This window comes from Diaphorina citri, unplaced genomic scaffold (assembly GCF_000475195.1).
Source record: "Diaphorina citri unplaced genomic scaffold, Diaci psyllid genome assembly version 1.1 scaffold127, whole genome shotgun sequence".
In the NCBI taxonomy this organism is placed as follows: Eukaryota; Metazoa; Arthropoda; class Insecta; order Hemiptera; family Psyllidae; genus Diaphorina; species Diaphorina citri.
Window position 1 is genome coordinate 162,684 of NW_007377564.1, and position 24,902 is coordinate 187,585.

Genomic DNA, 24,902 nt, shown 5'->3' on the forward strand with positions numbered 1-24,902 from the left:
ATTCCAGTCCTTAAAATGGTGTAGAAGAGGGACCCATCCCCTCCACAACAAGTTTTTCCCAAACTAGATTCTTTCGAGATGTATGTAAGAGGACACTATGAAGTTTTGAGCTTTAATAATCTGTAAATAGGCAGAGGTATACAAGCCCAATTACCTACCTATTTATTGAAACTTATCAAAGAACGTTTACGCTGTGGCTTTAACCTATCATTCAGAACATTTCAACGTTTAGAAGTGTTTACGGAGATACCTTGGTCAAATGAAGGTACCTTGTACTTAATACCTATTTCAAATATCAATAATGATGATATTGAAGGTCGCGACTTGGGAAAATTTGTGCAATATAAACTTCAGAGAATTTATGGAAAACATGATCTAATGAAGCAAAATAATTACAAAATAATAGATCTTGTACCTAATACCTATTTCAAATATCAATAATGATGATATTGAAGGTTGCGACTTGGGAAAATTTGTGCAATATAAACTTCAGAGAATTTATGGAAAACATGATCTAATGAAGCAAAATAATTACAAAATAATAGAAGATGACTTCAGTCTTCCCAAACCAAGATCATTTTTTTTCGTCCATAAAAAATAGACAAATACCTAAAGGTAATTAAATAGCAAATGCCTTTGTAAGAATCCCAAGTATAAAACATTTTTAATGCTATAAAACATGATTGATGTAATGTACCTACATAAATACCTACCTACCTAGTAACTTAAGACAAAAGTGTTTCTAACCTTTGAACAATTACCTCCCTCAAATACTTAGATCAATAAGTTAAACGCATCTCTCTAGTGACAAAACGGTGAGCTAATATCTGCCTCTCAAAGCTTTACATGGTAAGTTACCGTTCCTATATTCCTTTACTTACAATCGTTTATGCCACCGAATGTGCCCCTGCGGGGCCCCTAAATGTCCGGGCCGGCAGTTGTGGGATATGCGCGTGTGGTAATTACAGTTATTGAGAGAAACATCCAGTAAACTGATTCAGAGTTTTGGACCTATTCCACCGACGTGTTGATAATAATGAAGAAATTCCTCTAAAATTCATTTCGTTTAGTGTGACTAATTTCCTTTTTTCTGATTTTCAGGAGCCGCAGCTGCCTCTAAACTTTACATAGAAGCTGTTTCCAAATTGGGCAAAAATTCCCAACAAGCACGCAAATGCCTTTGTAAGAATCCCAAGTATAAAACATGTTTAATGCTATAAAACATGATTGATGTAATGTACCTACATAAATACCTACCTAGTAACTTAAGACAAAAGTGTTTCCAACCTTTGAACAATTACCTCCCTCAAATACTTAGATCAATAAGTTAAACGCATCTCTCTAGTGACAAAACGGTGAGCTAATATCTGCCCGTGATCAAGGGCAATAATCTCAGAAACCAAAGTTTGGAAGCCATCGGCTTTAGTCTCCTCCACAAATCACCCTACCTACATCTTTTACCTTATAGGTATTACCCCTGTTATGGTATCTTTTCCCATCATGGAGCACTTTTCAAGATCAAAGTTTGGAAGCCATCGGCTTTAGTCTTCTCCACAAATCACCCTACCTACATCTTTTACCTTATAGGTATTACCCCTGTTATGGTATCTTTTCCCATCATGGAGCACTTTTCAAGATGGACAATGGACCTAAGACAAGTATTTGACATTTGGATCATTGGTAATCGTTTGAACAATTACCTCATCCCTCAAATACCTACTTAGATCAATAAGTTAAACGCATCTCTCTAATAGTGACAAAACGGTGAGCTAATATCTGCCCGTGATCAAGGACAATAATCTCAGAAACCAAAGTTTGGAAGCCATCGGCTTTAGTCTTCACAAATCACCCTTACATCTTTTACCTTACAGGTATTACCCCTGTTATGGTATCGTAATCGTTTCGACCTTTTATCTTCTATTATCTCCGTTTGATTGGCAAGAGCCAGATCATGATTGTGATGTTCATGTCCCGTAATGATTCTATTTAGTTTTCAATCGTCTCGATGATATTAATGTGGAATGAAGAAGACATTTAAAATTCCAGAACCTCTACTCCGAGGAAACCTTGATTCTTCTGATATAGGTACCTAAATGATTTCCATTTAGAAGAAAATTGGTTCAATCATCTACTCGTATTCTAATAGTAAGATACAAGGATGTATGCGATATACTAATGATTTCCATTTAGAAGAAAATTGGTTCAATCATCTACTCGTATTCTAATAGTAAGATACAAGGATGTATGCGATATACTCGTAAATGATTTCCATTTAGAAGAAAATTGGTTCAATCATCTACTCGTATTCTAATTGTAAGATACAAGGATGTATGCGATACTGATACTGTTCACGGTATACTACATATTCTGTTAAATATGAGACTGAGAACCGAGCATACCTTACTGATACTGTTCACGGTATACTACATATTCTGTTAAATATGAGACTGAGAACCGAGCATACCTAATTTTAAAGGAACGATGCTAATCATTGACAAAAATTGAAGACCTACACATTGTAGATGTATCATACATACTGATTATAGTGATTAATCCGTGATTACTGATTACCATTTTAGCAAAAAAATAATGATCTATTAATATTGCAAACACAGATAATCTGCTGCTATTTTTGAAATATGTTCAAGGTTTTCTTAGAGATGGGATTGCCATTTTCAGATAAGTATAGAGCATACCTAATGTTAAAGGAACGATGCTAATCATTGACAAAAATTGAAGACCTACACATTATAGATATCATACATAAGTACTGACTATAGTGATTAATCCGTGATTACTGATTACAATTTTAGCAAAAAATAATGATCTATTAATATTGCAAACACAGATAATCCCCTGCTATTTTTGAAATATGTTCAAGGTTTTCTTAGAGATGGGATTGCCATTTTCACATATATCGAATTAGTGAACAGCTTAGGAAAATGGGGAAGAATAGGTCTTACTGATTCAAATTCAATTTCTCCTCTTGAGGAATCTTTTGGATTGTCGATCGACAATGATAAAAACCCTTTCTTATTTCACTGTTAGCCAATAAATATCAAAACTTTCCTTTAGGGAATATATCTCCAGGAATCTGGTAAAAGACGACAAATTCAAACCCTAGTAAGAGCTCTAAAGTCATAAAACAGGTATGACATGACAGCCCATCTGAAGATCGATAAAGAAGATAAGTATATCGAATTAGTGAACAGCTTAGGAAAATGGGGAAGAATAGGTCTTACTGATTCAAATTTAATTTCTCCCCTTGAGGAATCTTTTGGACTGTCGATCGACAATGATAAAAACCCTTTCTTATTTCACTGTTAGCCATTAAATATCAAAACTTTCCTTTAGGGAATATATCTCCAGGAATCTGTTAAAAGACGACAAATTCAAACCCTAGTAAGAGCTCTAAAGTCATAAAACAGGTATGACATGACAGCCCATCTGAAGATCGATAAAGAAGACAATACAATGCAAAACCGTATTGAAAATTGATAGACCTGTCTTTTTCTAGGCCAACCATAATGGACTTATTGAGCAACTGTTCGATAATCTCGTAGGAATAGGAAAGGACAGGTAGGAAGCGGCCAAGTCACATCATTCTACGACTTATCTTCCAGTGAATTACTGTGGATGCATTTCCTATACATGGACTCTTCCGGACAATACAATACAAAACCGTATTGAAAATTGATAGACCTGTCTTTTTCTAGGCCAACTATAATGGACTTATTGAGCAACTGTTCGATAATCTCGTAGGAATAGGAAAGGACAGGTATAGGAAGCGGCCAAGTCACATCATTCTACGACTTATCTTCCAGTGAATTACTGTGGATGCATTTCCTATACATAGACTCTTCCTTGTTTACTGCATCGCATTTCAGCGCTATTCTTGGCTCTGACTCCATTTGATTGGATCATCATTGGATGCTGCGATTGGTTGAAATTCTGGTTTGAATCTTGATCTGCGTGACCTTAACTACCTCATCATCGTTATCATTCATTAGGTATAGATTACCTACCAGATGATGCAGAAAATTGTCTTGATAGATCAAACCAGAATTTCAACCAATCGCAGCACCAGATGTTGGGATCGCGTTCGTATTTTCTCATGATGATCCAATCAAATGGAGTCAGAGCCAAGAATAGCGCTGAAATGCGATGCAGTAAACAAGGAAGAGTCCATGTATAGGAAATGCATCCACAGTAATTCACTGGAAGATAAGTCGTAGAATGATGTGACTTGGCCGCTTCCTACCTGTCCTTTCCTATTGACACTCTGGGAGTACCTAGAGAAATGACTGTTAAAGGTAGGTACCTATTATAATAGAAATAGAGTACCCATACCTTCCTAACTCCCTACCAAAAAAGAGTCTTGTATCTACAAGAAAGAAAGAAAGAAAGGAATAAGTATATGTATACTTATAGGTTCTATACCTACTTGCAGAATTTAGATACTTTTTAATCAGGTGCGGGGATTTTCAAACGTCAAAAGCATGTCTTACCTGAAACAGAAGATAACGAGACAAAATTAGAATTATAAGATCACCTAATTGCTTAAACGGTTACCTAAGTTATTGTGAAAATAGGAATCCTTTTTGCACGTTACCTAACCCAATCAGAAAGTTGCTCATACGTCCTATTCAGTGCATCACCTAAACATGATAAATACTTTATGTATGTTTATCCAGAGACTTTTGACCGCATCTAATGCAGACTACTCAGAGTAGGTACTCTGCTAAATTTTTAAACTGACATTTTTCTGAACATGACGACCGCAACTAATAAACTTTGAAAAGGATTTTATTCTATGAGACCAAACATTTGACATTTTACCACATTATCTATTACCATTTCAAAGGCACAGCAGGCCAAAACAAGATAATGGTGCGTGTATGTCAAATCACATGACCAACTGACCAAATCTTCTGGTTGGCTGAATATGTAGGTAGGTACATATTATGTTGGGTACATAAAGCTCAGAGGCAACATTTAAAGTGTTATTGTCGATTGTCAGAAATTTGATCATGCATTAAATAAACAATTTGCTGTTAAACCCTGTCGATATAAAGGTTACTGCTCAGCCTAGACCTAAGCTAGAGGCAGAAGAGACGCGTATAATTTACGGTAATCGTTTTGACCTTTTATCTTCTATTATCTCCGTTTGATTGGCAAGAGCCAGATCATGATTGTGATGTTCATGTCCCGTAATGATTCTATTTAGTTTAAGAGTTATAAGAAATAGGGTCTGTTTGCTGGAGTATGCCTAATACCTTCAAACGATCACCTCCTATAAACTTCTAGCACCGCTCAAGCCCATGGCACATAAGTAAGTAATTTGTTGATATCTTTCGCAAGTTCAATCAAAGCAAAATGGTACGAGCGCTGAGGAATGAACGAAATTGAACACAATCTAGAGACAAACTCAAGAAAACAATGAAAAATCATATTCACCATTGAAATTAACTTGCTCAATCAAATTGGTACCTATGCCCATTAGTGGTAGCCAGTAGATAAAGTATTGTTCTACAAAGCATCTACCAGCTAATATCTAATTATCTACCAATATTTTGCGGAGTCCAGTGACGTTGGAAAGGAGACAATCCCACATATAACGGGTCTCATATTGTATCAATCAAGGGACCCATATCTCATGTTGCACCAATCAAGGGACTCATATTGCACCAATCTCCCGTACAACGGATCCCATATTGCACCAATCTCCTATACAGAGAAATTTCAGGATTCCGAAACGGTTTATCTTATTGTTGTGTCATTATCTGACGGACCTTAACTTTGTTCTTATTGTTTCGAACATTTTTTGTAATTTTATTGTTGTTAAACCATGACGTTCTTGAGGTTTTTATGCGTTATGGCTGTGTTGACATCAGTTTCGTCAATTTGATTACGAAATTACATTATTATGTTTATGTATATTATGTTATGATAGGATCTGCTGCGATATGTGACAGAGATACCATCTTCTGCAGATTATTACGTAGGTTGCCCACATTTGTTATTTAGTTCAGTTTCTGGCGTTTCTGATTTCTGTTTTGACTGATTCTCGTCGTTGCTTTGATTCAATTTTGGACCTTTTTGAGTGAGTTCTATACAGATCACTGAGCAACTAGTTTTACCTGCAAAACGTAATTCTATACATGTACCTACATATTATTTTTTCTACTTTGTTTTAAATATTAATAGCTATGGTTTCAAATCATTGCTTCCTACTGAGGTATGCTATAGAGATACTGAGTCAGATCCTAGCTTCCCATTTTTTTTTTTTTTTTTTTTTTTTTTTTTTTTTTTCTTTTTCGGGATTATTATTCTGAAATCCAATTTTATCTAGTGTAAGAGGCCCTGATAACTTTGGGGGGGCTTACCTGGAATGCCAACAGTATATGTAAAGTTAAAGATGGCATATTAACATAAGCAAATATGTATAACTATATTGCAAAGTATTTATACCTATATTTGCAAGTATTTATACCTAATATACCTATACTTGTAATTTATAGCGAGGAGGAATAATAGAAATACAAACATGCTCTATTCTGTTTATTGCATCATGCGAATGGATTGGGTTGGATCACACAGATGTAACTCCTTGTTTTCTAGAATTCCTTTTGCGTGAGCACATGCACTAGATTTTCCGTGGATAGCTGAGATTTCATCTTGTCAGGGCGCCAGAATTTCAACAAGATTTTCAATGAGTGTCGTCATACACATATCAAGTTAATCAAGTCTTGGTAGTACCAGGCAATGTGGTCCCACAGCCCACACATATCGGTAGGTAAGGTTGGCCCCACTCATAAAGGTAGGTAGGTACGCGGTACACATGCAATCCAGATAAGCTAAAGACCTAACAGAAATCAAATGGTGTCATAATTGGGTCTACACATAACTTGCATTGAATTGCAGTAGACGCGTAGACGGCGAATGTTGATATATCGACGAATATATGTCGATTCTATCCTTCCCATATGTATGTGTTCCGGTTATTGCGAGAGCAATATCTCATTTTCTATATTTTCAAATCACCATTTCGCATCAGCATTTTACACAATTTTACAATTATTCAAGATTTTATTTACTACTTATGTGATTGTGAAACTTACCTGTAAGAGCAATCATATCTCCCTCCATGAAGTTAAGCTGATTGTCTCCAGATGACATGTACGCGTATAAAGCTTTGGCAACAGGAGCTTCCCAGGATGACTGAGGTCTGGAATCATCTGTTGGCGTAAGAAGTTGAGGGGCATTAGCATTAGTGAAATAATAATTCTCAATGTTTAGTACAAAGTTTCATACTTCATTCAGCTCCCATGGCGTAGTGGTCACTGCGCTCGCCTTGCACGCGGGAGACCCGGGTTCGATTTCCGGCGGGGTCAAAAAATTTGTATCATGAAATGATTAATTCCGTGACGGCTGTTGCGGGGCCCACTTAGCCTCGTGAATAAAATTTAATATAAATGAAATGCGCATAGCGACCGGTGCCACCTTGGTAGGTAAACAGTCATTGAGTGCTGGGTTATTGAGATATTTTTAAAATCCTACAATGCTGCAGTGAGCACCACGGTTGTGATATAATAACACAAAGAAACGAGCTGAGATTGAATCCACGCCCTCCTGATCTCTCTCTTACTTACTTCTAGACATGGGGCTCGATTTCCGGCGGGGTCAAAAAATTTGTATCATGAAATGATCAATTCCGTGACTTGCTGTTGCGGGGCCCACTTAGCCTCGTGAATAAAATGAGTAGTTATCTAATATAAATGAAATGCGTATAGCGACCGGAGTCAGCTTGGTAGGTAAACAGTCATTGAGTGCTGGGTTATTGAGATATTTTTGAAATCCTACAATGCTGCAGTGAGCACCAAAGTTGTGATATAATAACACAAAGAAACGAGCTGAGATTGAATCCACGCCCTCCTGATCTCTCTCTTACTTACTTCTAGACATGGGGCTCTAGCTCCAGAAACCAAATGTACAGGTAATACTGCAGAGGGATGGTTGAAAAAGCTCGATATGTGTATTTCAATAGGTGTAGGTATGTTGTATAGTTGTAGGTGGTATAGTAGATGCCTTATGCTACGATTCTGACACGATAGGCAGCATGTTGCCTCCGAGTTTCAATTTATGTCCCTTAGTCCACTTGAGGTTAGATACTCTTAATGATATTGATATGCTAGTGCAATTACATAACCTACAGGTAGTCAGTTACAATCTTGTTTATTGCCATTACTTATTCTTTGGGGATTTAGGTCCTTTGTAATAAATTTTGAGTATTATTGAAGTCATTGTCATTATAACTCCAAGTTCTTTTGATTGTCAAGTTGAAGTCAAATTTATGCATGAGACGTGCTATTGTCTTAATGATATTGATATGCTAGTGCAATTACATAACCTACAGGTAGTCAGTTACAATCTTGTTTATTGCTATTACTTATTCTTTGGGGATTTAGGTCCTTTGTAATTTTGATTGAAACTAAGAAGGCCCGGTTTGGCTTTTGCACTCAGCTCTGATAATAGTGGGACCAAACAGGCCTTTGAGTTTTTGGGGTTACATAACCTACAGGTAGTCAGTTACAATCTTGTTTATTGCCATTACTTATTCTTTGGGGATTTAGGTCCTTTGTAATAAATTTTGATTGAAACTAAGAAGGCCCGGTTTGGCTTTTGCACTCAGCTCTGATAATAGTGGGACCAAACAGGCCTTTGAGTTTTTGGGGAGGTTAGATCATCTTCGCCTTCATCCGGCCAATAGTTGACTTGCTGAAAAATTACCGAAAGAATAGGGGTGAATGGTAGATATTAAAAAAGAGAGGTTTGATAGAGGGAACTGGAACTGCTAAGGTCTTATCGTCCCGAAATCGAAGACAGGATAGGAGAAACAGGCCTTTGAATTTTTGGGGGCAGGGAAAAACGGAATAGATTTTGGGCCATATTGATTTAGCAATGTGGTAATGTTTTTCTGCGTTCTAGGAAAATAATGCGAAATTAAAAGAGTCTCAAGCTTCTCAGAACTTTTCAACTGATTGCATTAAGAACTTGGCCTGCTGTGGTTTCTAGAACGATCGCACCTTATTGTCTTCATCTCGTTCGAGACATGGCATGGTGTCAGTATCCGCGTAGGATGTAAAGAGCACCACATGGAGTGATATTGAAGTCGATAAGGTTCTCGTTGTTCTCGTTAGAGGTTTAAGGTTTGATGGCTAGCCTCAGGCCTCTTTGCAAGTCAAGGCAATGTGTCTAATTGATTCACTAATTTACAAGGGAGTTTACAACTTGATTTAAAAATTGGTATTGGTGGATGTGTCTAATTCACTTGTTTCATTAGTGTATGTGCAAAATTAACCAGCAGTTTTGTTCAGAAAAGTATCTTGATCACAAAAAAGGTGAAAATTTATATTAATTTGTCCAATTTCACAAAGTCCTCTGATCAAACTGTACAAAGCCTTCTGGCTTATGCTTGATTATATCTTCGAAAATAATCAACACCAACCATTTGATTTACATAGTATGAGAGTCACCGTTAGAAATGGTCTTTTGTATCGCAACAATATTGTCGTAATTAGTTTGATTTTACTTTCATTTCTGCTAATCTAATTTCAATTTCTTTTCTTGCATTTGAATTCTCATACAGGGTGTTGCCAGCCGAGTGGTACGCCAGGTAGTGTTTAGCCAGACTAGAGAGCCGTTCCAGAACGAACCCGTATCTACGCCGTTCCTTCCGCGTAGGATGTAAAGAGCACCACATGGAGTGATATTGAAGTCGATAAGGTATTTGACTTTGTTCTCGTTAGAGGTTTAAGGTTTGATGGCTAGCCTCAAGAGCACCACATGGAGTGATATTGAAGTCGATAAGGTATTTGACTTTGTTCTCGTTAGAGGTTTAAGGTTTGATGGCTAGCCTCAGGCCTCTTTGCAAGTCAAGGCAATGTGTCTAATTGATTCACTAATTTAACCACAGGTAGATTATAATCTGTTCGCTAAGAGTGAATTTTAAGTACTTACATATCTATGGACGGAGCGCAAGGATCAATCATCCGTCCTGATAGATTTGAATGGCGTCTTCTCTTGTACATTTACGTCCCATACCTTCTAATATTCAAATGCAGTGGATGAAGTGTGTATCTAATGATAGTAATTTGTGTTCGTGGTAAATAATTTCCATCTCCTATTTACTATCAATGTCAACGGTGATCAAACTTCATAAATCGTGACCGGATTGCGGCAATGTAAGGGCATCGGAATCTATTCGGATACACAACACTAATTTAACCACAGGTAGATTATAATCTGTTCGCTAAGAGTGAATTTTAAGTACTTACATATCTATGGACGGAGCGCAAAGATCAATCATCCGTCCTGATAGATTTGAATGGCGTCTTCTCTTGTACATTAACGTCCCATACCTTCTAATATTCAAATGCAGTGGAACTTCCAGATGAAGTGTGTATCTAATGATAGTAATTTGTGTTCGTGGTAAATAATTTCCATCTCCTATCTACTATCAATGTCAACGGTGATCAAACTTCATAAATCGTGACCGGATTGCGGCAATGTAAGGGCATCGGAATCTATTCGGATACACAAGTTTCTACCCACTTCACCTATGCTTAATTTTACGAGTATACTTTGGTGCTTAAATTATCTGTGTTAAAATAATTCCTATTCGCAACTATTGACTTGCAATCGATTAATAATTATTTTCAGTAGCTATGAGCACAATATCTTCTATCTAGTTACAGATAGGCAAGTATCCCTGCATTAGCAGACATAATCACAGTTCAGTTAATTAAATAATTGGGAATTTAAACTCTGGATAGGTACCTTGGTACCCATATGGTTAGCACAACGAACTTCAAAATTTGAACAACTGAAGATGGATCACCACTTTTGTTGTCTTCAAATTCCCTTTGCCACACGGTATAGCTTCGGGACTAATGCTGGGTTCACCAAGACTTGATACCTACTCCCTACCTACTCTAGGTTCTTAGGAATCTTAGGTATTAGAACTTAATACCTGGTGTTTTACTGATTGGAAACGACACTACACCAAGTCCATGTACCACAAAGGATTTTACTGACAGTGGCGGCAATGAGAGGATTTACGTGTCTGGTGATTTTTCTATATTTCTATTTGCCTGTTTTATCAGTCCCAGAAAAAAATTGAGACCATGCAATTACCTATGTGTAATTGAGATTCAAAATTCAACCCAGATGAACATGGATGAAAATAGATCATGGAAGTCGGAATAAAATAGAGAAAGATGAATTATTCACACTCTTCCAAAGCTCAAGGACAATAGTGGCTGTCCAAAATGGTTATTAGATAGATAAACATTAATCCCATGATGGACCAAACTTGCAGACAATAGGTTGTCAGGATGTCTGGTCAGTACCTATGTAGGTAGATGGGTAGAAAGATGAATAAACCAGTTGATTAGGCATGTGTTCCATGTTCGTGCCTAGGTACCTACCTCTTTTTTTATAATCTTTCAAAGTGTTCATCTAAAACAATGACTGTACCTCCGTCACTGGCAAACATTAGAAACAAAGAGGAAAGATGAATAAACCCGTTGATTAGGCAATAGGCATGTGTTCCATGTTCGTGCCTAGGTACCTACCTACAGTACCTACCTCTTTTTTTATAATCTTTCAAAGTGTTCATCTAAAACAATGACTGTACCTCCGTCACTGGCAAACATTAGAAACAAAGAGTACAATATTATAATTTTTATTGAAGTGTTGCAATGTTTATGAAAGGTCATTTTTATATCTTCGAGCTTGGAAACATCTTCACTCAACAGAGCATGGTGAGGAGGAATGTCTTCAGAGATGTTTTGAGAAAGTCCAAGACCATTTCATGACTTTGTAGTTAAAATACCATTTCGTGACTTGACTGATCTCTCACCCTTTATCTTCTCTGGTACAATACTTCTCTCGGGACTCCTAAGAGTCGCAGTCACCGTGTTGATATATTCCCTAATTATGAATACAGATAGGTTATCTTCACTATCGGTATGTTCATGGCATAATGGCGTGTGATGAGTGATGACGACATTGGGTTACTTCAACATTTGTGTCAATTGCGAGTCGTTAGACTTTTGAATGCGTGTGTATGCAAGGTGGTTTAGGTCTTCCAGTGCTTTATACCTCTTTTACCATGATCGCAGCCAGTCTTGTGACAATGAAGACATTAGACAAGATACTTGAAGAACGTATAATCCACACAATATGGTCTTAGGATCTTAGGTTAAGCCACAATTGGATAAATGTTTGTGTAAGAACAATTTGCAAGGAGCTTTGTTGCGGAAGACTTCAAAATTGATCGAAATTGATTCGTGGGATTGGACGCTATGGAAGAAACAAATATTTGTATTCAACTTGCATCACATACCCTATATCGATGTTAAAAGCTACCTGGTTGTAAATATAGCACTAGTAGTAAATAGAGCATTACACCATGATCGCAGCCAGTCTTGTGACAATGAAGACATTAGACAAGATACTTGAAGAATGTATAATCCACACAATATGGTCTTAGGATCTTAGGTTAAGCCACAATTGGATAAATGTTTGTGTAAGAACAATTTGCAAGGAGCTTTGGCGTATAATGCACACAATATGGTCTTAGGATCCTAGGTTAAGCCACAATTGGATAAATGTTTGTGTAAGAACAATTTGCAAGGAGCTTTGTTGCGGAAGTCTTCAAAATTGATCGAAATTGATTCGTGGAATTGGACGCTATGGAAGAAACAAATCTTTGTATTCAACTTGCATCACATACCCTATATCGATGTTAAAAGCTACCTGGTTGTAAATATAGCACTAGTAGTAAATAGAGCATTACGACTAAACATCTAAAACAATTACCTACCTACCGATGTTGAAAGTGCCTTACGACTAATTTGTGAACAATTAGGTTTAGGAAAAGAATGTCTAATGATGAGCAAGCTGGAGATGTATACTTGAAAGTAAAATCAGTGGCGTAGACACTAGACAGTAGAATAAATATCTAGAATTAATAGAAGGTATACCTTTCTACCAGCAATGCCGGGAGATTGAGGAAGAGTAGGTAATATAGGCACCTATGCTTGTTTGTGGAAAAAGTGCCATGAGGCATTGATGGTAGAAGATTGGTAGATCCACTTTAGGATTCTTTATAGGAACAAAATTGTCTTGATATAGGATTGTTGTGGGTCCGGATGAGGTAGTGTCTCTCCGTCTGAACGTAGTAGGAGTTCATCATATTGGCGCACTAAGACTTCCACCTTGCCTCGACAATCTTGTAGCGTCTTTTTTAATACAACCGGCCTCAAGCGAGTTCAATGGTCTCTGATGGTACATGAGCCATGGTCGAGGGAAGGCGAGGTACGAAGTTTGGTACACCAATGTGGAATTTGTACTTCGATCTACATCCCCCGCCCGCCAGGGTGGACTAAGTTTCCTTAATAGTCACATTCCTTGTATACATAGCTGTCTAGGTTTATAGGTAAACAATCTATTTTAGGCAGGTAGTTAACAGTTATTATACTCAATTTTTACTTCTCGCCAGTCATTAGCTGTTACTTTTCGTTCATTTTACGCTCACGTTAGCCTTATTTATGAATCTACTCGAAGCACGAGTAGGTATCTAGGCTTCTAGGTCTAGGTGTTTCATATTTTAATGCGTGCGCTATATGACTAAACATCTAAAACAATTACCTACCGATGTTGAAAGTGCCTTACGACTAATTTGTGAACAATTAGGTTTAGGAAAAGAATGTCTAATGATGCGCAAGCTGGAGATGTGTATACTTGAAAGTAAAATCAGTGGTGTAGACACTAGACAGTAGAATAAATATACAATCAAGGGACCCATATCTCATGTTGCACCAATCAAGGGACTCATATTGCACCAATCTCCCGTACAACGGGACCCATATTGCACCAATCTCCTATACAGAGAAATTTCAGGACTCCGAAACGGTTTATCTTATTGTTGTGTCATTATCTGACGGACCTTAACTTTGTTCTTATTGTTTCGAACATTTTTTGTAATTTTATTGTTGTTAAACCATGACGTTCTTGAGGTTTTTATGCGTTATGGCTGTGTTGACATCAGTTTCGTCAATTTGATTACGAAATTACATTATTATGTTTATGTATATTATGTTATGATAGGATCTGCTGCGATATGTGACTGAGATACCATCTTCTGCAGATTATTACGTAGGTTGCCCACATTTGTTATTTAGTTCAGTTTCTGGCGTTTCTGATTTCTGTTTTGACTGATTCTCGTCGTTGCTTTGATTCAATTTTGGACCTTTTTGAGTGAGTTCTATACAGATCACTGAGCAACTAGTTTTACCAGCAAAACGTAATTCTATACATGTACCTACAAATCCTACATATTATCTTTTCTACTTTGTTTTAAATATTAATAGCTATGTTTTCAAATCATTGCTTCCTACTGAGGTATAGGTACTATAGAGATACTGAGTCAGATCCTAGCTTCCCATTTTTTTTTTTTTTTTGCATTCGCTTCTACGATGAGATGATCATGGAGGTATTGCATGCTATCACGCATGCTTGGATAAAGACATGAACATGAACTTCATCTTTTTTTTTAATACCTATTCCTAGGTACATGAATATGATCGGTAATATGCATAGAGACATGGTACTGAGATACCTGAATACAGGGAGTTCCATTTATAATCTGCCACTAGGTGTAGGAACAACAAGAGTGGAATCGTCCCCAAATCAAAGAGGAGGACAGGATAGGAGAAATCCAGCCATTCCCACAAGGAACCTCATAGGTATGTGCAAGATAAATTTCGCCCCGGGTGGGAATTGAACCCGCAACTTAGTGCTTACAATGGAGGAGCGCTATTTTCTAATTTACGCTGGCAGTACGAGTTGTATTCAATATTTTCTTTCTTTCTCTCTCTCTCTCTCTCTCTCTCTCTCTCTCTTTTAAGAGGTTTGATAAAGGGAACTATAACTGCCTTGATAAAGGGAACTATAACTGCCAAGGTCTTATCGTCCCGAAAACGAGAGAAGGAAGACAGGATAGGAGAAAGCCAGCCATTCCGAGAACGAACATTATCCGTTCAGGATAAAATCCTATATTTTCTCTTTGGTGTGGAAGGTACGAGAGGATAATAGGTAATTATCTACACCCTGAATATCTGGAGTAAATGGAGATACCTACATAAAGAACAATGCGCGTTATATATAATAACGCATGCATGATTGAACATGACCACAGAACATGACTAGCGACCAGGCTTACCAGCTCCCGGCTACCGAATATTCAGAGATGAGTGGCCTGTCAATAGAACGAATTGAAGACTTCTACATCACTCATATACATTAGGTATCTGAACCTGACTAATAAATATAGAAAATATGACTACATATACTTATAATACCTTTTTACTTTCTCCCTACCAAAAAGAGTCTTGTATCTACAAGAAAGAAAGGAATAAGTAAATGTACTTATAGATTCTATACTTGCAGAATTTGGGTAATTTTTAATCAGGTCCGGGGATTTTCAAACGTCAAAAGCATGTCTTACCTGAAACAGAAGATAACGAGACAAAAAATTATTAGAATTATAAGATCACCTAATTGCTTAAAGGGTTACCTAAGTTATTGTGAAAATAGGAATCCTTTTTGCACGTTACCTAACCCAATAAGAAAGTTGCTCATACGTCCTATTCAGTGCATCTAGTACCTAAACATGATAAATACTTTATGAATGTTTACTCAGAGACTTTTGACCGGATCTAATGCAGACTACTCAGAGTAGGTACTCAGCTAAATTTTTAAACTGACATTTTTCTGAACATGACGACCGCAACTAATAAACTTTGAAAAGGATCTTATTTTATGAGACCGAACATTTGACATTTTACCACATTATCTATTAGCATTTCAAAGGTACAGCAGGCCAAAACAAGATAATGGTGCGTGTATGTCAAATCACATGACCAACTAACCAAATCTCCTGGTTGGCTGAATATGTAGGTAGGTAATACATATTATGTTGGGTACATAAAGCTCAGAGGCAACATTTAAAGTGTTATTGTCGATTGTCAGAAATTTGATCATGCATTAAATAAATTCTCATACGAAATCTTACCATTTTCAAAATATAAATCATTCGTATATTTCATACGAAATTTGAATAAGCTCGATTAATTCTCTTCATATTTTTTCAAGCAAAAATATTTCGTGATTAAACGCATACAAATACTTGGATATCTCGGCATGTATTCCAATGAAAAGTAATAATTATTGTTGAATAGGTTATGTATGAAAGTGCAAGTACGAATACCAATAGGTAAAGATACATTGGTACGAAAATATCTATACGTAAATTTTAATTTCTTGTAATTTCTGCCCAGTAATCTGATTGGGCATCTACACCAGCTAATTAATAAAATTATTAAATAAATATATTTACCTATTTATATTTTACATAAATTCCTCCAATCAGCATTCATTCAACAAGAGTATGGCAAGCTGCAAAAGTTGGGTAACTCATAGAACTGTCTTGTAAGTAGATAGGAATAAATAGGTAGGTATCAGGTATTTCATACATTTCCATTATTAAAATGAAGAGTTTTCTACTGGATGGGTAGGTATAGGTACCTAACTATATAAGTAGACTTTAAAGGTATTATCGTACAAGGGTGGGAACCTAGGTATTTTGAGTGTCATTATCAAATGAAAATGGGTCCAAATTTTGCTATTCTAGGTTAGAAAACATTACAAAACTCTGTATTCAAGATATTGGTCACCCTGTATACCTAAAAGCAACATAAGTTTGGACAACGCTGTATACATGTACACGTGTATTAATTAAATGGAGACCTTGTGTACAACATAAGCGATCTGTTAATACTTCAGATATGTTGAAAATATGCATAGGCAGGTATGTTAACTTTCATTGGAGTAAAAGTAAATGTTCAAGATATTGGTCACCCTGTATACCTAAAAGTAACAAAAGTTTGGACAACCCTGTATACATGTACACGTGTATTAATTAAATGGAGACCTTGGGTACAACATAAGCGATCTGTTAATACTTCAGATATGTTGAAAATATGCATAGGCAGGTATGTTAACTTTCATTGGAGTAAAAGTAAATAAATTTCTATGAATAGACAATGTCTCATTGGTATAGGCAAATATTCATTGGGGTTTTTGATTAAGTAATTTAAATTAAAAAGTAAACGTTGTAAAGAAGGTAAATTTTAGATAGGAATTCAGTTGATTTGTAGAAATTAAGGAACGAGAAGAAATGAAGTACATAGGTAGGTACTCCTAATTAATTGAAACACTGAATGACTGTACCAAGTATGCATCGTACAAGTGAAAGAGGGAGAGAGATATTTGGTGGATGTGCCAAAAGTACACTATTTCAATTTTTTATAGACAGGAGAGAAAAAGAAGGAGATGGAGATAAAAAAAAGTTCAGAAGTTAGGGACCATCAGATTAAAAAGGAAAAGAATTGATCAGGTAGTGCGCAATAAAAAATTGAGGAATCTGAGGAAATCTAGGTATAACTAACTTAACATGAAATTCAAATTTAAATAAAAGCACCTAACGTAATCCTACTCTAGGTACTTGATCTCTTCATAGGCAAAACACAAATCAGCTTAATCAGAGATTCTTAGTCAGGACAATGTAGAAGATACCTATGAAGATTACCTACGATCCTAATACGAAGGTATACATACTTATGTTGCAAAAAATGTACCATGCAAATACAGAACTTCAACTTAGTATGAAAAGCACGCGACAGGTCAATCTCCACCAAGGTCACTAGCATATTTCAAGGACATTGCAGGTCTTCCTGCCTAGCTTTGTGTTGGAATATGCGTTCTAAAGTATAGACCTGAGTATAATAGTCACCATTAGAAAGTTGTAGCGCAAGTATTATTTATGTTGTGGTGACGCGAGGAATTCCAAACCTCTTCCACATCTAGGTGTCTTGATTCATAGAACACAAGGGAAAATTGTTAGGTAAGTATGTGATTCATGCATTCCATTTATGGCCTCTTGTCGATATTGCCTAGAAATCCTGCTGTTGCGGCAGTCAGAAGCAGCACGCAATTGCCCACAATCCCACCTGGTCATTGGTCACCCATCCGGAATCCGAATACCCCACCGTTTCTGAACTTCGGTGATTCATGCCGAAGTGGTGCATTCAACGCGCTATCGCCGCTGGCTAATTCAACCTTTTCTAAGCTCACCGTTTCTGAACTTCGGTGATTCATGCCGAAGTGGTGCATTCAACGCGCTATCGCCGCTGGCTAATTCAACCTTTTCTAAGCTCATAGGCGGTTCTTGCCTAAATTTTTGGGGGGGCTTGATTTTGAAGGTACCTACACCTTCAAATTTTTGATTTAGCTTTATGTAAAAAATCTGGTGTGAACATCACACGACTTTCCTTATCCTATTGAATGATGCTTATTTGTACAAAGCATGTACCAGCTAATATCTAATTATCTACCAATATTTTGCGGAGTCCTGTGACGTTGGGAAGGAGGCAACCCCACATAGAACGGGTCCCATATTGTACCAATCAAGGGACCCATATCCCATGTTGCACCAATCAAGGGACTCATATTGCACCAATCTCCCGTACAACGGGACCCATATTGCACCAATCTCCTATACAGAGAAATTTCAGGACTCCGAAACGGTTTATCTTATTGTTGTGTCATTATCTGACGGACCTTAACTTTGTTCTTATTGTTTCGAACATTTTTTGTAATTTTATTGTTGTTAAACCATGACGTTCTTGAGGTTTTTATGCGTTATGGCTGTGTTGACATCAGTTTCGTCAATTTCATTACGAAATTACATTATTATGTTTATGTATATTATGTTATGATAGGATCTGCTGCGATATGTGACTGAGATACCATCTTCTGCAGATTATTACGTAGGTTGCCCACATTTGTTATTCAGTTCAGTTTCTAGCTATTCTGATTTCTGTCTGTTTTGACTGATTCTCGTCGTTACTTTGATTCAATTTTGGACCTTTTTGAGTGAGTTCTACAGATCACTGAACAACTAGTTTTACCAGCAAAACGTAATTCTATACATGTACCTACATATTATCTTTTCTACTTTGTTTTAAATATTAATAGCTATGTTTTCAAATCATTGCTTCCTACTGAGGTATACTATAGAGATACTGAGTCAGATCCTAGCTTCCCGTTTTTTTTTTTTTTTTTTTTTTTACTTCCAGAGAAAAAAAGCAAAACGTAATTCTATACATGTACCTACAAATCCTACATATTATCTTTTCTACTTTGTTTTAAATATTAATAGCTATGTTTTCAAATCATTGCTTCCTACTGAGGTATAGGTACTATAGAGATACTGAGTCAGATCCTAGCTTCCCATTTTTTTTTTTTTTTTGCATTCGCTTCTACGATGAGATGATCATGGAGGTATTGCATGCTATCACGCATGCTTGGATAAAGACATGAACATGAACTTCATCTTTTTTTTTAATACCTATTCCTAGGTACATGAATATGATCGGTAATATGCATAGAGACATGGTACTGTGATACCTGAATACAGGGAGTTCCATTTATAATCTGCCACTAGGTGTAGGAACAACAAGAGTGGAATCGTCCCCAAATCGAAGAGGAGGACAGGATAGGAGAAATCCAGCCATTCCCGCAACGAACCTCATAGGTAAGTATGTGCAGGATAAAGTTCGCCGCGGGTGGAAATGGAACCCACAACTTAGCGCTTATAATGCAGGCGCGTTATTGTCCCATTTAAGCTGGCAGTATGAGTTGTTTTCAATATTTCAATATTTTCTCTCTCTCTCTCTCTCTCTCTCTCTCTCTCTCTCTCTCTCTCTTAAGAGGTTTGATAAAGGGATCTGTAACTGCCGAGGTCTTATCGTCCCGAAATCGAAGAGAGAAGGAAGACAGGATAGGAGAAAGCCAAAACCATTCCGAGAAAAATATAGGATTTTATCCTGAACGGATAAAATCCTATATTTTCTCTCTGGTGTGGAAGGTACGAGAGGATAATAGGTAATTATCTACACCCTGAATATCTGGAGTAAATGGAGATAGATAAAGAACAATGCGCGTTATAATAATGCATGCATGATTGAACATGACCACAGAACATGACTAGCGACCAGGCTTACCAGCTCCCGGCTACCGAATATTCAGAGATGAGTGGCCTGACGGCAATGTTTGGCTCATTTCATTTTGTACAGGTTCATTTCACACCGAGTGAATTGAGTGAGTCAGTGAAAAACGAGATGAGTTAGAGTTAGTGCTATTGGGTAAGGCAGTTTGAGACCAAGCAGTGACGTTAACAAAATGAACAAGAGGAAAGACTTTTGTAAGGTTTATTTGCACTAAATTACCTAGTTCTTTGGAAGTTTATTTGTTTAAGGGAGTTTACAACTTGATTTAAAAATTGGTATTGGTGGATGTGTCTAATTCACTTGTTTCATTAGTGTAGGTATGTGCAAAATTAACCAGCAGTTTTGTTCAGAAAAGTATCTTGATCACAAAAAAGGTGAAAATTTATATTTGTCCAATTTCACAAAGCCCTCTGATCAAATTGTACAAAGCCTTCTGGCTTATGCTTGATTATATCTTCGAAAATAATCAACACCAACCATTTGATTTACATAGTATGAAAGTCACCTTTAGAAATGGTCTGTTGTATCGCAACAATATTGTCGTAATTAGTTTGATTTTACTTTCATTTCTGCTAATCTAATTTCAATTTCTTTTCTTGCATTTGAATTTCATTTTCATTGTGATCTGAAATAATGGAACTGGAATCTGGATCAATGTTCTCTAACTATCAAGTCAGAGGCGATTGTCAGGTTTATGCACAAGTTTCCAATGGATCACTGAAGGTAAGCAACGTTGTGCGAGGTTAATATCCATATGGGTGACCATCTGAGCAATCGCGTGCTGCCGGCTTCTCCCGGCCTGCCCCTCTCAAGCTGGGTATAGGCTCCCGGCCTGCCCCTCTCAAGCTGGGTATAGGTAAGGTTGATGAGATGGGTGGGTTTTCGCCGATTGGCAGGTTAAAAGACAGTCTTGCAAGGTCCTATACGTAGGTTGTTAAAAGTGACGTAAGTACTCTGATTTGTATAAATTGAATTTGAATTTGCTTTATTTACAGGTCCACATTACAAGTTATGACAACTCTATTACAATATAGACCTAATTAAAAATACAATAACAATAACTAGACAATATTAAGAAAACACAAGGGTGAGAAAAAAAATATAATAAAAAAATAAATAAAGTACTGACAGTAGTAGATAATAAATATTATAATGATGAAAATGAAAATCTTCATTGGAGTAGTGTTTCCAATGAAGATTTCAGTGAACATTTAAAGTACTTATATGTAGGTAATACAAAGCCATGCTAAGTGAGAATAATAGCAAGTGCAAGTAGACTCCCTAATGGACTAGTTATCCAATTTCAGGTCCGACAGTCTTGCAAAGACCTAGGTACGTAGGTTGTTAAAAGTGACGTAATACCCCCCTCTGATTTGTATAAAGTTTAAATGTAGGTAATACAAAGCCATGCTAAGTGAGAATAATAGCAAGTGCAAGTAGACTCCCTAATGGACTAGTTATCCAATTTCAGGTCACCTAAGGTCTGACGAGAATAATGTAGGTAGTCGAAACTTGAAATCTAATACAATTATATATGTCGCACGAGATTTTGAAACCTCACTTATCTATTTGTAACTTTTAAGGCATCCCTCGTGCTTTCTGTAAACTTGGGACTCTTAGGTGTACGACTTTACGTTATTTTCTTTCGAGAGAGATTGAACGGCTCAATTTCTTGTAGTACATTATGTACATATCTACTCGTATGTCTTTCCTGGTGGTACTGGGTCAAAGAGACCCAGACACAATCCTTCCGGATTCAATAACAACAAACAGTGATCGTAATACCTACCTAAAATCTGATATTACTCAATAATAATCCCCATTTTCCGCAAATCAAAATTTTGAACCTTCAATCTCGGGTCTATAGAAAATCATACTACTCGTATGTCTTTCCTGGTGGTACTGGGTCAAAGAGACCCAGACACAATCCTTCCGAATTCAATAACAACAAACAGTGATCGTAATACCTAAAATCTGATATTACTCAATAATAATCCCCATTTTCCGCAAATCAAAATTTTGAACCTTCAATCTCGGTCTATAGAAAATCATAGTGTTAATCCCGTCACGAGTAGGTTCCTACATTCACGAGCTACGTCAAGAGCTACAGACTCTACAGCGATATTTCTGAAAATCATAGTGTTAATCCCGTCACGAGTAGGTTCCTACATTCACGAACTACGTCAAGAGCTACAGACTCTACAGCGATATTTCTTGCAAGCGTTCAAATGGCACAGGTTACCACATTCCACAGCATCTACAGTACTGAGTGGCCTGTCAATAGAACGAATTGAAGACTTCTACATCACTCATATACATTAGGTATCTGAACCTGACTAATAAATATAGAAAATATTACTACATATACTTATAATACCTAAATACCTACTTATAGGTACCTGACTACTTATAATATCTGGCAGTGAGTTTCAATAACTTGATTTTTACTTTCTTTTACTTAAGGGAATTAGGCTAGGTTTAGATCGTATAGGTAAGATGATTTTAGGTACATCATCATAAGATATAAGTATGTACCTACTAATGACACTCTGGACTACATATACTTATAATACCTTTTTACTTTCTCCCTACCAAAAAGAGTCTTGTATCTACAAGAAAGAAAGGAATAAGTAAATGTACTTATAGATTCTATACTTGCAGAATTTGGGTAATTTTTAATCAGGTCCGGGGATTTTCAAACGTCAAAAGCATGTCTTACCTGAAACAGAAGATAACGAGACAAAAAATTATTAGAATTATAAGATCACCTAATTGCTTAAAGGGTTACCTAAGTTATTGTGAAAATAGGAATCCTTTTTGCACGTTACCTAACCCAATAAGAAAGTTGCTCATACGTCCTATTCAGTGCATCTAGTACCTAAACATGATAAATACTTTATGAATGTTTACTCAGAGACTTTTGACCGGATCTAATGCAGACTACTCAGAGTAGGTACTCAGCTAAATTTTTAAACTGACATTTTTCTGAACATGACGACCGCAACTAATAAACTTTGAAAAGGATCTTATTTTATGAGACCGAACATTTGACATTTTACCACATTATCTATTAGCATTTCAAAGGTACAGCAGGCCAAAACAAGATAATGGTGCGTGTATGTCAAATCACATGACCAACTAACCAAATCTCCTGGTTGGCTGAATATGTAGGTAGGTAATACATATTATGTTGGGTACATAAAGCTCAGAGGCAACATTTAAAGTGTTATTGTCGATTGTCAGAAATTTGATCATGCATTAAATAAATTCTCATACGAAATCTTACCATTTTCAAAATATAAATCATTCGTATATTTCATACGAAATTTGAATAAGCTCGATTAATTCTCTTCATATTTTTTCAAGCAAAAATATTTCGTGATTGAACGCATACAAATACTTGGATATCTCGGCATGTATTCCAATGAAAAGTACCTAATAATTATTGTTGAATAGGTTATGTATGAAAGTGCAAGTACGAATACCAATAGGTAAAGATACATTGGTACGAAAATATCTATACGAAAAGAATGTCTAATGATGCGCAAGCTGGAGATGTGTATACTTGAAAGTAAAATCAGTGGTGTAGACACTAGACAGTAGAATAAATATATCTAGAATTAATAGAAGGTATACCTTTCTACCAGCAATGCCGGGAGATTGAGGAAGAGTAGGTAATGTAGGTACCTATGCTTGTTTGTGGAAAAAGTGTCATGAGGCATTGATGGTAGAAGATTGGTAGATCCACTTTAGGATTCTTTATAGGAACAAAAGTGAATACTTATAAGAGTTATAAGAAATAGGGTCTGTTTGCAGGAGTATGCCTGATACCTTCAAACGATCACCTTCTATAAACTTCTAGCACCGCTCAAGCCCATGGCACATAAGTAATTTGTTGATATCTTTCGCAAGTTCAATCAAAACAAAATGGTATGAGCGCTGAGGAATGAACGAAATTGAACACAATCTAGAGACAAATTCAAGAAAACAATGAAAAATCATATTCACCATTGAAATTAACTTGCTCAATCAAATTGGTACCTATGCCCATTAGTGGTAGCCAGTAGCCTGTATACATGTACACGTGTATTAATTAAATGGAGACCTTGGGTACAACATAAGCGATCTGTTAATACTTCAGAAAACGCATACAAATACTTGGATATCTCGGCATGTATTCCAATGAAAAGTAATAATTATTGTTGAATAGGTTATGTATGAAAGTGCAAGTACGAATACCAATAGGTAAAGATACATTGGTACGAAAATATCTATACGTAAATTTTAATTTCTTGTAATTTCTGCCCGGTAATCTGATTGGGCATCTACACCAGCTAATTAATTATTAAATAAATATATTTACCTATTTATATTTTACATAAATTCCTCCAATCAGCATTCATTCAACAATAGTTAAAAGGCAAGCTGCAAAAGTTGGGTAGGTAACTCATAGAACTGTCTTGTAAGTAGATAGGAATAAATAGGTAGGTATCAGGTATTTCATACATTTCCATATTAAAATGAAGAGTTTTCTACTGGATGGGTAGGTAGGTACCTAACTATATAAGTAGACTTTAAAGGTATTATCGTACAAGGGTGGGAACCTATAGGTATTTTGAGTGTCATTATCAAATGAAAATGGGTCCAAATTTTGCTATTCTAGGTTAGAAAAATTTACTCACTATTGCAAATACACCCCCTTGG

At 36.4% G+C, this 24,902-nt stretch overlaps 1 protein-coding gene across 1 annotated transcript in view; it reads right to left on the reverse strand.

Annotated features, from left to right (window-relative positions):
- LOC103524929 overlaps positions 1-24,902 on the reverse strand; it is a 102,657-nt gene that overhangs the window by 23,009 nt on the left and 54,746 nt on the right. The window lies entirely within an intron of this gene.